The sequence below is a fragment of the Dasypus novemcinctus genome, chromosome 22 (genome assembly GCF_030445035.2).
Source record: "Dasypus novemcinctus isolate mDasNov1 chromosome 22, mDasNov1.1.hap2, whole genome shotgun sequence".
Lineage (NCBI taxonomy): Eukaryota > Metazoa > Chordata > Mammalia > Cingulata > Dasypodidae > Dasypus > Dasypus novemcinctus.
In genome coordinates this window covers 43999062-44008655 of record NC_080694.1, presented here as the reverse complement: position 1 = coordinate 44008655, position 9594 = coordinate 43999062, and the positions used below count along the sequence as shown (strand labels likewise).

At 39.0% G+C, this 9594-nt stretch overlaps 1 pseudogene; it reads right to left on the bottom strand.

Annotated features, from left to right (window-relative positions):
- Nucleotides 1-2669: 2669 nt before the first annotated feature.
- On the bottom strand, nucleotides 2670-7832 carry LOC101413022 (U3 small nucleolar RNA-associated protein 18 homolog pseudogene; annotated as a pseudogene).
- Between the last annotated feature and the right edge of the window lie 1762 nt (nucleotides 7833-9594).

Genomic DNA, 9594 nt, shown 5'->3' with positions numbered 1-9594 from the left:
TGGGAGAATTCAAAAGCTTTACATCTGAGATCAGGAGCAAGATAAGGATGGTGCATGTCACAACTGTTATTCAAAATTGTGCTGGAAGTAAAAAGAAATAAAAGGTATCCACATTGGAAAAGAGGAAGTAAAACTCACTATTTTCAGATGACATGATCCTATGCATAGACAATCCCGAAATATTTATGACAAAGCTATTTGAGCTAATAAAAGAGTTCTGCAAATTGGCAGGATACCAGATCAACATGCAAAAATCAGTAGTGTTTCTACACACTAGTAATAAGCAAGCCATTGTGGAAATCAAGAAAAATTCCAGCAACAAAAACACTCAGATATCTAGGAATTAATTTGACCAGGAATGTAACAGATCTGTATTCAGAACACTACAAAACACTGCAAAAAGAAATCGAAGAAGACCTAAACAAATGGAAGACCTAAACAAATGGAAGGACTAAACATCATGAAAGTGTCAATTCTACCCAAATTGATTTATAGATTCAATACAATACCAATTAAAATTCCAACAGCTTACTTTACAGAAACAGAAAAATGAACTACCAAATTTATTTCGAAGGGAAAGGGATCCTGAATAGCCAGAAACATCCTAAAAAATAAGAGCAAAGTTGAATGACTCACTCTTCCTGAACTTAAAGTGTATTACAAAGCTACAATGTTCAAAACAGCATGGTTTTGGCATAAAAATAGATATATTGATCGATGGAATCAAATTTAGAGTTCAGAAATAAGCTCTCACCTCCATGGTCAACTCATTTTTTATAAGCCTACCAAGTCCACTTTTCTGGGACAGAACTAGTCTCTCAACAAATACTGGAAGAACTGGATAACCATAACCAAAAGAAGGAAAGTGGAGGGGAAGCAGACTTGGCCCAATGGATGGGGCATCCACCTACCACATGGGAGGTCCACGGTTCAAACTCCGGGTCTCCTTGACCCGTGTGGAGCTGACCCATACACACTGTTGATGCATGCAAGGAGTGCCATGCCATGCAGGGGTGTCCCCGTGTAGGGGAGCCCCATGTGCAAGGAGTGTGCCTCATAAAAAGAGCCACCCAGTGCGAAAGAAAGTGCAGCCTGCCCAGGAATGGCACCGCACACATGGAAACCTGACACAACAAGATGATGCAACAAAAAGAAACACAGATTCCCAGTGCTGCTGATAAGGATAGAAGTGGTCACAGAAGAGCACACAGCAAATAGACACAGAGAGTGGACAATGGGGGGGGGGGGGGAGGGGGGGAAGGGGAGAGAAATAAATAAATCTTAAAAAATAATTAAAAAAAAGAAAGTGGACCCTTATTTCACTCCATATACAAGAATCAACTCAAAATAGTTCAATGACCTAAACATAAAAGCCAGGACCATAAAACTACTAGAAGATAATGTAGGGAAACATCTACAAGACCTTGTAGTAGGTGGGGGAATCTCTTAAACCTTACATCCAAAACATGAGCAACAACAAAATGTAGATAAATGGTACCTCCTCAAAATAAAACATCTCTGTACCTCAAAGGGCTTTGTGAAGTAGTGAAAAAGGTAGACTACTCGATGTGAGAAAAGATTTGGAAACACACATCCAACAAGGGTCTAATATCCATGATATATAAGAGATCCTACGAACAATAAAAAGACAAATGACCCAATTTAAAAATGGGAAAAAGACCTAAATAGACATTTTGCTGAAGAAGAAAGAGAAATGGTGAAAAACATATGAAAAAGTGTTCAGCATCACTGGCTATTAGGGAAATGCAAATCAAAGCTACCTACTGAAATGGCCACTATTAACAAAACAGAAAACTACAAGTGTTGGAAAGGATATGGAGAGAGAGGAAAGCTTATCCACTAATGGTGGGAATATAGAGTGGTACAGCCACTGTGGAAGTCTGTTCGGCAATTCCTAAAGAAATTAGGTATCGATCTACCATGTGACCTGGCAATATGGCTACTAGGTATATACCCAGAAGAACTGAGAGCAGTGACATGAACAGACATCTACACACCGATGTTCATAGCGACATTATTTACCATTGCCAAAAGATGAAAACAACCCAGGTGTCCATCATCTAATGAATGGATAAACAAACTGGTATATACACACGATGAACTATTATTCAACTGTAAGAAGAAATGAAGTCATGAAGCATATGAAAATATGAATGAATCTGGAGGACATTATGTTCAGTGAACAAGCCAGGCACAAAAGGACAAATATTATATGATTTTGATATTACTAACTAAATATAATGAGCAAATTATATGGAGTTAATAGCTAGAATATAAATCACAAGAGAATAGAATGGTTAGAGACAGGAAATCTGAAGTTTGATCTGTGCAGAAACAGTAAAAAGTTGTTTGTAAATGTTTGGAATTGAATAGAAATAGTCAAAGCACATGATAGGATTTGAAATTAGTAGAGCTAGCATATGTGTATGATAGTGGGTGTTGTTTTTGTTTCGTGTTTTTTTGATAATGAAAATACTCTTTTTTTTCCTACCAAAAGTTGCCAGGTATTTATTAAGACTGTTAACTTAAATAAACACAGCTGGCTCAATAAATCACTATTCATCCATTATCACATATTCAGGAAAGTTTCTTAAAAGTTGTATCAGGATGGGCTTCTCTTGAGGATCACCTGGATTTCAAATATCTCTTTAGAAGTGTGAGTAATTGTTCAACCTATACATCAGGGCTTTGCCCTTCTCGTTCCCCAAACAAAATATCCACTTCTGGGAGAAAAATCCGTGGTATCACCACGGGAAATATTCCTCTTTTTAACTACTGGAAAGTTTGAAAATACTGTACAGGAAGGAAGGTGAACCCATCTGACTGCCTCTTTCATTTTTCCTGAAGCAGTTGCCAAGATTTCTGTAGCAGGATTGAAGGTCAGAGAAGGAACACCTAAAGCCAAGTTCATTATCACTTTTATGGGCTTTGGGTTTGTTTCTTAGAGACAAGAATCTTGATTGTCTATGTTTACTGCTGCACAATCAGAACCACAAGCCACATACTGTCCATTGCTAGATGTGGCAATACTTAATCCATACAAACTGCCTTCATCAACAAATCTGTTAAGGCACTTCCTAGAGTTCACATCCCAAACATACACTTCACCATGCCCCGAGGGGGCATACATCTTCTTACTATCTGAAGAAAATATTGATGCCACAATCCTTTCATTAATTATCATGCTACCAATCAGTTCTTTAGTCTTCATCCACAGCAAATAAAAATAACCATCAATGCAATTTATAAGCAGGAAGGACCTATGTGGTGAGACTTCAAAGTTCTTCACTATCTTCTCTTTCAAATCTCTTACTTGATGCACAGGAATTAACTTTCCAGCCAACATATCATAGACATAAAGGGCCTTGCTATGAATACTTGTGGCTAAAATCTCTTCTCCATTAGCACTGAAATGGGACTTAAAAATAGGAAACTTTTCCAAATAAATGATCTGGATTTTAGGATTTGTTTTTCCATCAACTTGAAACAGAGATTGAGTGCTATATAATCTGGTGACCATCACAGCTTGTGCACAAAGATGGACCTACATGGATAAGATCTGTGCAGTAGTAAGGCATTCAGCATTAGCTTGTTGACAGTTCTTTACCTTCAAGATGCCTGTTGGGAGAGACCGAAAGAAGCCAGAATAGAAGCAGAGAAAGGCCAGGAGGAGCAACTCTCAAGACTGCTCCTTCATCCCAGAGGAAATTCCTTGCCACACTGTGGCAGCACAGGAGGACGCAGCAGTGTTTGGAGGAGCTGGATGATGAGGATGTCTGTGGGGCTGTCCCTGAAGAATCCAGTGCCTCAGAAGTAGAGAATTGTAGCAGTTTGATATTATTGATGAATTCCAAAAAGAAATATTATATTATGTTTGTAAACTGGTCTTTTCCTCTGGGCAAATAAAATTATATTGGATTCAGAGGTTTATTACTTAATCAAGTAAACCTCTTGTGTCAGTAGGTCATTAAGTACCCACCCGTTGGTGGGTGGGGACTCACAGATAAAAGGCATGGCAAAGGACAGAGTTGAGGGTTTTTGATGTTGGAGTTTGAAGCTGAAGCCTTAAGCTGGAGCCCTAGGAAGTAAGCACACAGAGGAAAGAAGCAAGCCCCAGGAAGGGAGGAACCCAGGAAGCCTGAATCCTTGCAGACATTGGCAGCCATCTTGCTCCAGCACCTGAAAATAGACTTTGGTGAGGGAAGTAACTTATACCTCATGACCTGGTATCTGTAAGCTCCTACCCCAAATAAATACACTTTATAACACCAACCAATTTCTGTTCTTTTGCATCAGCACCCCTTTGGCTGACTAATACAAGAATGAAGCAAAAGATAATTTCCACCTCACAAGCTGCCAGTTTGGGTGGATGAAGAAGATGAAGATGAGGAAATGGTTGGCATGATGAACAATCACTTTGGGAAAGATATGAAAAATACCAGTGAAAGTAAACTTGCAAAAGAACAGCTACAAAAGAGAGTTAAATGTCCCCGTCTCCTTCCCGCCCAGTATTGGCAGCCAGTGCTGCCCCTCCTTCTCTCCTTCTCCATCTTCTGCCTAGCCGTTATCTAGACAGCCCACACTTTCCCCTTCCCCTCCCTTGCTCCTAACCCCTTAGCCAGCTTACTGTCCAGTAACCGCCTACTGTCCAGTAACCGCCTACTGTCCAGTAACCGCCTACTGTCCAGTAACCGTCTACGCAAGCAACAGCACCCGCCGGCACCAATCAAGTCCCTTTATGTATCCCTAGACCCTATAAAACCATGTCCCCTTCTACAATAAAGCAGACTTGTGCCCAGACCTCGTCTCCGTGGTGTTTTTGCTTGCACCGCGCGTCCCCCGTGCCTGAGCGGAGAGAGCGAGGGCCCAACGGCTTCGTGCCGACCCCCCTCCTCTCCTTTGACCGTGGGGCAGCCCCCGTCCGGAGAGCTCACCCGGCCATCTGCGTCGACCCTCCCGGAGGCCCACAGCTGCCCACAGTTAAAGATAATTTCAGCATGCCATGGGCACAGTACCTGCCTGGGGACAGTCTAAAAAGCAGAGGGCATCTTCAGATCATGAAAGTGAAGACAGTGAAGATGACTTATTGCAAAGAACTGCAAATACTCTAATATTGATTGAAATGATGAATGTGCCACTCAGTGATTATACCAAATGCTATTGATTTTACACTTTAAATAGATTACATGGTTTATGAACAAAAATATAATAAGATGGGTTGGGGGGAATATACACCAAATGTAAGATATGGACTATACTTTGAAGATGCTTTTTCATATTAATAATTTGTTACAAATGCTTCTCAACAATGCAAGGTGTTTGTTGTGAGGTGATGTATGGGAGTCTGTATGATATGCATGTTTGTTTTCTAAGTTCACAACTTTTACAATACACTTATGTATGTTCATGTATGAATAATATCATTCAAATAATTGTTTTTAAAATGAAAAAAAAAGAGAGAAAAGAGATTTTTAGAAGTTTCCAATATAAAGAATGCAAAAGCATACAATACTAAAGATCCTACAGATATTAATAAGATAACAAGAGAAAACTATTACTAACTTTATACCAAGCATAGGTGAAACTGACAAATTTCTTAGAAAATAAAAACTACTGAAACTTACTAAAGAATAATTAAATAATCATTAAAGTTTTATATTTTTAAATTGAATCTGTAATTTAAAAATTTCCCATGGAAAGCTAATTCAGAACCAAATGGCAAATTTATCAAATTTAATGAAGAAATAATAAACATCTCACTTTAACTATTTCAGAAAATAAAGAAATAGGAAATATTTTCCAGCTTATTATTTGAGGCCAGCATTATCCCCATATCAAAATCAGATAAGTAAATTCACCGTTGGTCTGTAAACTACAGACCAATATTCTTCATAACAGAGAATTTTAAAATTCTTAACGAATAGCGAGTCAAAACCAGCAAAATTTAAAAGGTCATGGTATCATGAGCAAATGGGATTTATCCCAGGAATGCAAGGTTAGGGTAATATATGGTAATCCCAATAAAAGAGGGAAAGCATCCCAATAAAATTCACATCCATTCTTTATAAAAACTACCAATGCCCTAGGAAAAGAAGGGAACATCCTTATTCTGATAAAGGTCATCCATGAAAACTGTTTACCTAAACATCATGCAGAATGCTGAAAGATTGACGTTTCTCCCAAGATTAAGTACAAGGCAGGCAAAAACATACTGAAAAATAAAATAAAATTGGAGGAATGATGCTGCCTTATTCTAAAGGACACTACAAAGCTACAGAGGTCAAAACTGCATGGTATTGGCACAAGGACAGCTACTGACCGATGGAACCAAATTGAGAGTTCTGATATAGATCTTCACATATACAGTCAACCTATATTCGACAAGGCCACCAAGCCCATTGACTGAGATAGAATGGCCTCTTCAAGAAATGGTACTGGGAGAACTGAATATCCATATCCAAAAGAATGAGAGAGGATCACCATCTCACGCCCTATACAAAAATTAACTCAAGATGTATCTAAGATCGAAGTGTAAGAGCCAAGACCATAAAGCTCCTAGAAGATAACATAGGGAAGCCTATATGAGATCTTGTAACAGTAAATGGCTTCATAAACTTTACACCCAAAGTACAAGTACAAAAGAAAAAAAAAAAAGGATAAATGAGACCTCCTCAAAATTGAAAACTTTTGCATTTCAAATAGATTTGTCAAGAAAGTGAAAAGGCAGCCTACTCAATGGGAGAAAATATTTGGTAACTCTTTATCTGATAATGGCCTAATATCCAGCATATATAAAGAAAATCAACATCTTGAAAAAAAAAAGACAAACAACCCACTTCAAAAATGGGCAAGAGATTTGAATAGACATTTTTCCAAAGAGGAAATACAAATTGCTAAAAAGCACATGAAAGAATGCTCAACATCACTAGCTATTAGGGAAATGCAAATCAAAACTATGAGATATCATCTTACATCTATGAGACTGGCAGCTATTAAAAAAACAGAGGCCTGCAAGTGGTGAGGAGGACGTGGGGGAAAGGGAACCCTTATTCACGGCTGGTGGGAATATAGAATGGTGCCGCCATTGTGGAGGACAGTTTGGTGGTTCCTCAGGCAACTATGAGAACTGCCATATGATTCAGCAATCTCAGTGCTGGGTATATACTGAGAAGAATTGAAAGCAGAGACACAAATAGACCAATGCACACCAATATTCATAGTAGCATTATTCACTATTGCCAAGAGTTGAATGGGTAAGCAAATTGTGGTATACAGATACAATGGAATATTACTCAGGGGTAAGAAGGAATGAAGTATTGACACATGAGACAACATGGATGGATCTTAAAGACCTTTCTTTAAGTGAAGTAAGCCAGTCACTAAAGGACAAATATTACATAATCTTGCTGATATGACCTAAGCAAATTGAGCAGACTCATATTGTTAGAGTCTGGAAGATAGGTTATCAGGAGAAAGGGAGTAGAGTGTGATGAGCCAATGCTCAATATGGGCAAAACCTATGATAAGGAGGAAGGGGGTAGTTTGGCAGTGGATAGGGGTGATAGTGGTGCAGGGATTTGAGTGGGGTCAATGGTGCTGGAATGTGAGGGTGAATGGGGAGCTGGATTGTACTATCCATTGGAACTGGAGGGAGGGCTAGAAGAAGAAACAGGTGAACTCTGTGGACTTGTAGGTCTGTGGTTAAAACTACAATGATGGGAATGTTCTTTTAGCAAATACAGCAGGGGAGGGTTATTGGTGCAGGGCATCAGGAGTGGGGGAATATGCAGGAAAGGACGCACCTGGGGCATGCTTCTAAGAATATGTTTGTTTGTATTTTTGTGTGTTTTTTTGAGCAACGGGGGCTGGAGATTGAACCCCCTACCTTGTATGTGGGAAGCCAGTGCTTCACCAATGAACCACATTGGCCCCCCTCTAGGAATATGAAAGTGTTCATTTTGTCATATCTCAGTGGGTAGAGACCCACACAATAAACAATAAATATTAAACTCCCATCCTGGGGAGTCCTGCTATGTTTTCAAATAGAGGGGCAAGAGTCTCTCAAATACATAGGCAGTGACTAATAAAAGAAGATGGAACAATATGCAAGCTCTCAACCTTAATGCATGTAACTGTGAACCTAATTCTTCAAAAATTGCAACCCAGTGGTTACCATGTGTTCCAAGGGGAGGTGGAGGCAAGAATAGATGGAGCATGGGGCATTTTTAGGGCATGGAGTTGTTCGCCGTGCTATTGCAATGATAGGTACAGGACATTTTTATTTTTTATTTTATTTTATTTTGAAATAAGTTTAGATTATGTAAATGTTACATCAAAAATATAGAGGAATTCCCATATACCTCACCTCTTCCCCCTTCCACACTTTTCCCCCATTAACACCTTTTTTTTTTCATTAGTGTGGTACATTTGTTACAACTGATGAACACATATTGAAATATTGCTACTAACCATTGTTTATAGTCACATTATAGTTTACACTTCACTCTGCACAATTTTATAGGTTTTGACAAATGTATAATGGCCTATGTCTATCATTGCAATGTCATGCAGGACCACTTGAATGTCCCAAAAATGCCCCATGTTGCAATTATTCTTCCCTCTCCCTCCCCTCAGAACCTCTGGTTGTCACTGCCTTGATATCAATGTTACAACATCTTCCATTGTTATAGCAATAATGTATCTACTTTAGTCCGCATCTACTTTAGTCCGTTGTTGGACTAAAGTAGACATATTATGCTTGTTCATTCCTCAATCTTGACATGCATTTTGTAAGAACTTAAAAAAGTATATGATATAGAATGTGAATGATAATGTAAACTATCGACCATGGTTAATGGCAGTGCTTCAGTGTTTGTCAATTGTGGCAAATGTATCACACTTATGTAAGATGCTGTTGGTGGGGGAGGTGTAAAGGGGGGGTTTATGAGAATCCCCTATGGTTTCTATGTGGCTTTTCTGTCACCTGAAACTTCTTTGAAAATACAGTGGAAAAAAAAAAAGACAGTGGGGGAACATACAGGAGAAATTGTCACTGTACATAAGAGAAAACAGATCTTATAGGAATAAAAGACAATGCAAAATTTTTTTTTTCTTTTTCATATTTTTTTTCTTTTTTATTTTTTAATTACTTTTTTTGGCTTTTCTTTTGGGGTGGATTTGGATTGCAGAAGAGCCACACCTGTAGCAGGAGGGAATCACTGGTGCAGGGTGTCAGTGGTGGGGGGATGTGTGGGGAGGGGTGCACCTGGGGCATGCCTCTATCAAATAGGAATGTGTTCACATGGTCATAGGATGTTGTCTTGGTGGACACAGATCCACACAATGACCTATGGAATATTGAGTCACCATCCTGGGAAGTCCTACTACATTTCCTAAAAGAGTGCCAAAATCCCCTGAGCTCATGGGCAGTGCCTAGAGAAGGAGGACAGACCATTACACCAGGTCCTTGATAGTGATGCTCGTACTTGTGAACCTCATTCTTATGAAATTGAAACCTTTAGCCTAGTATTATATATTGCCTAAGAGTTATCACCAGAAAGCCTCCTTGTTGCT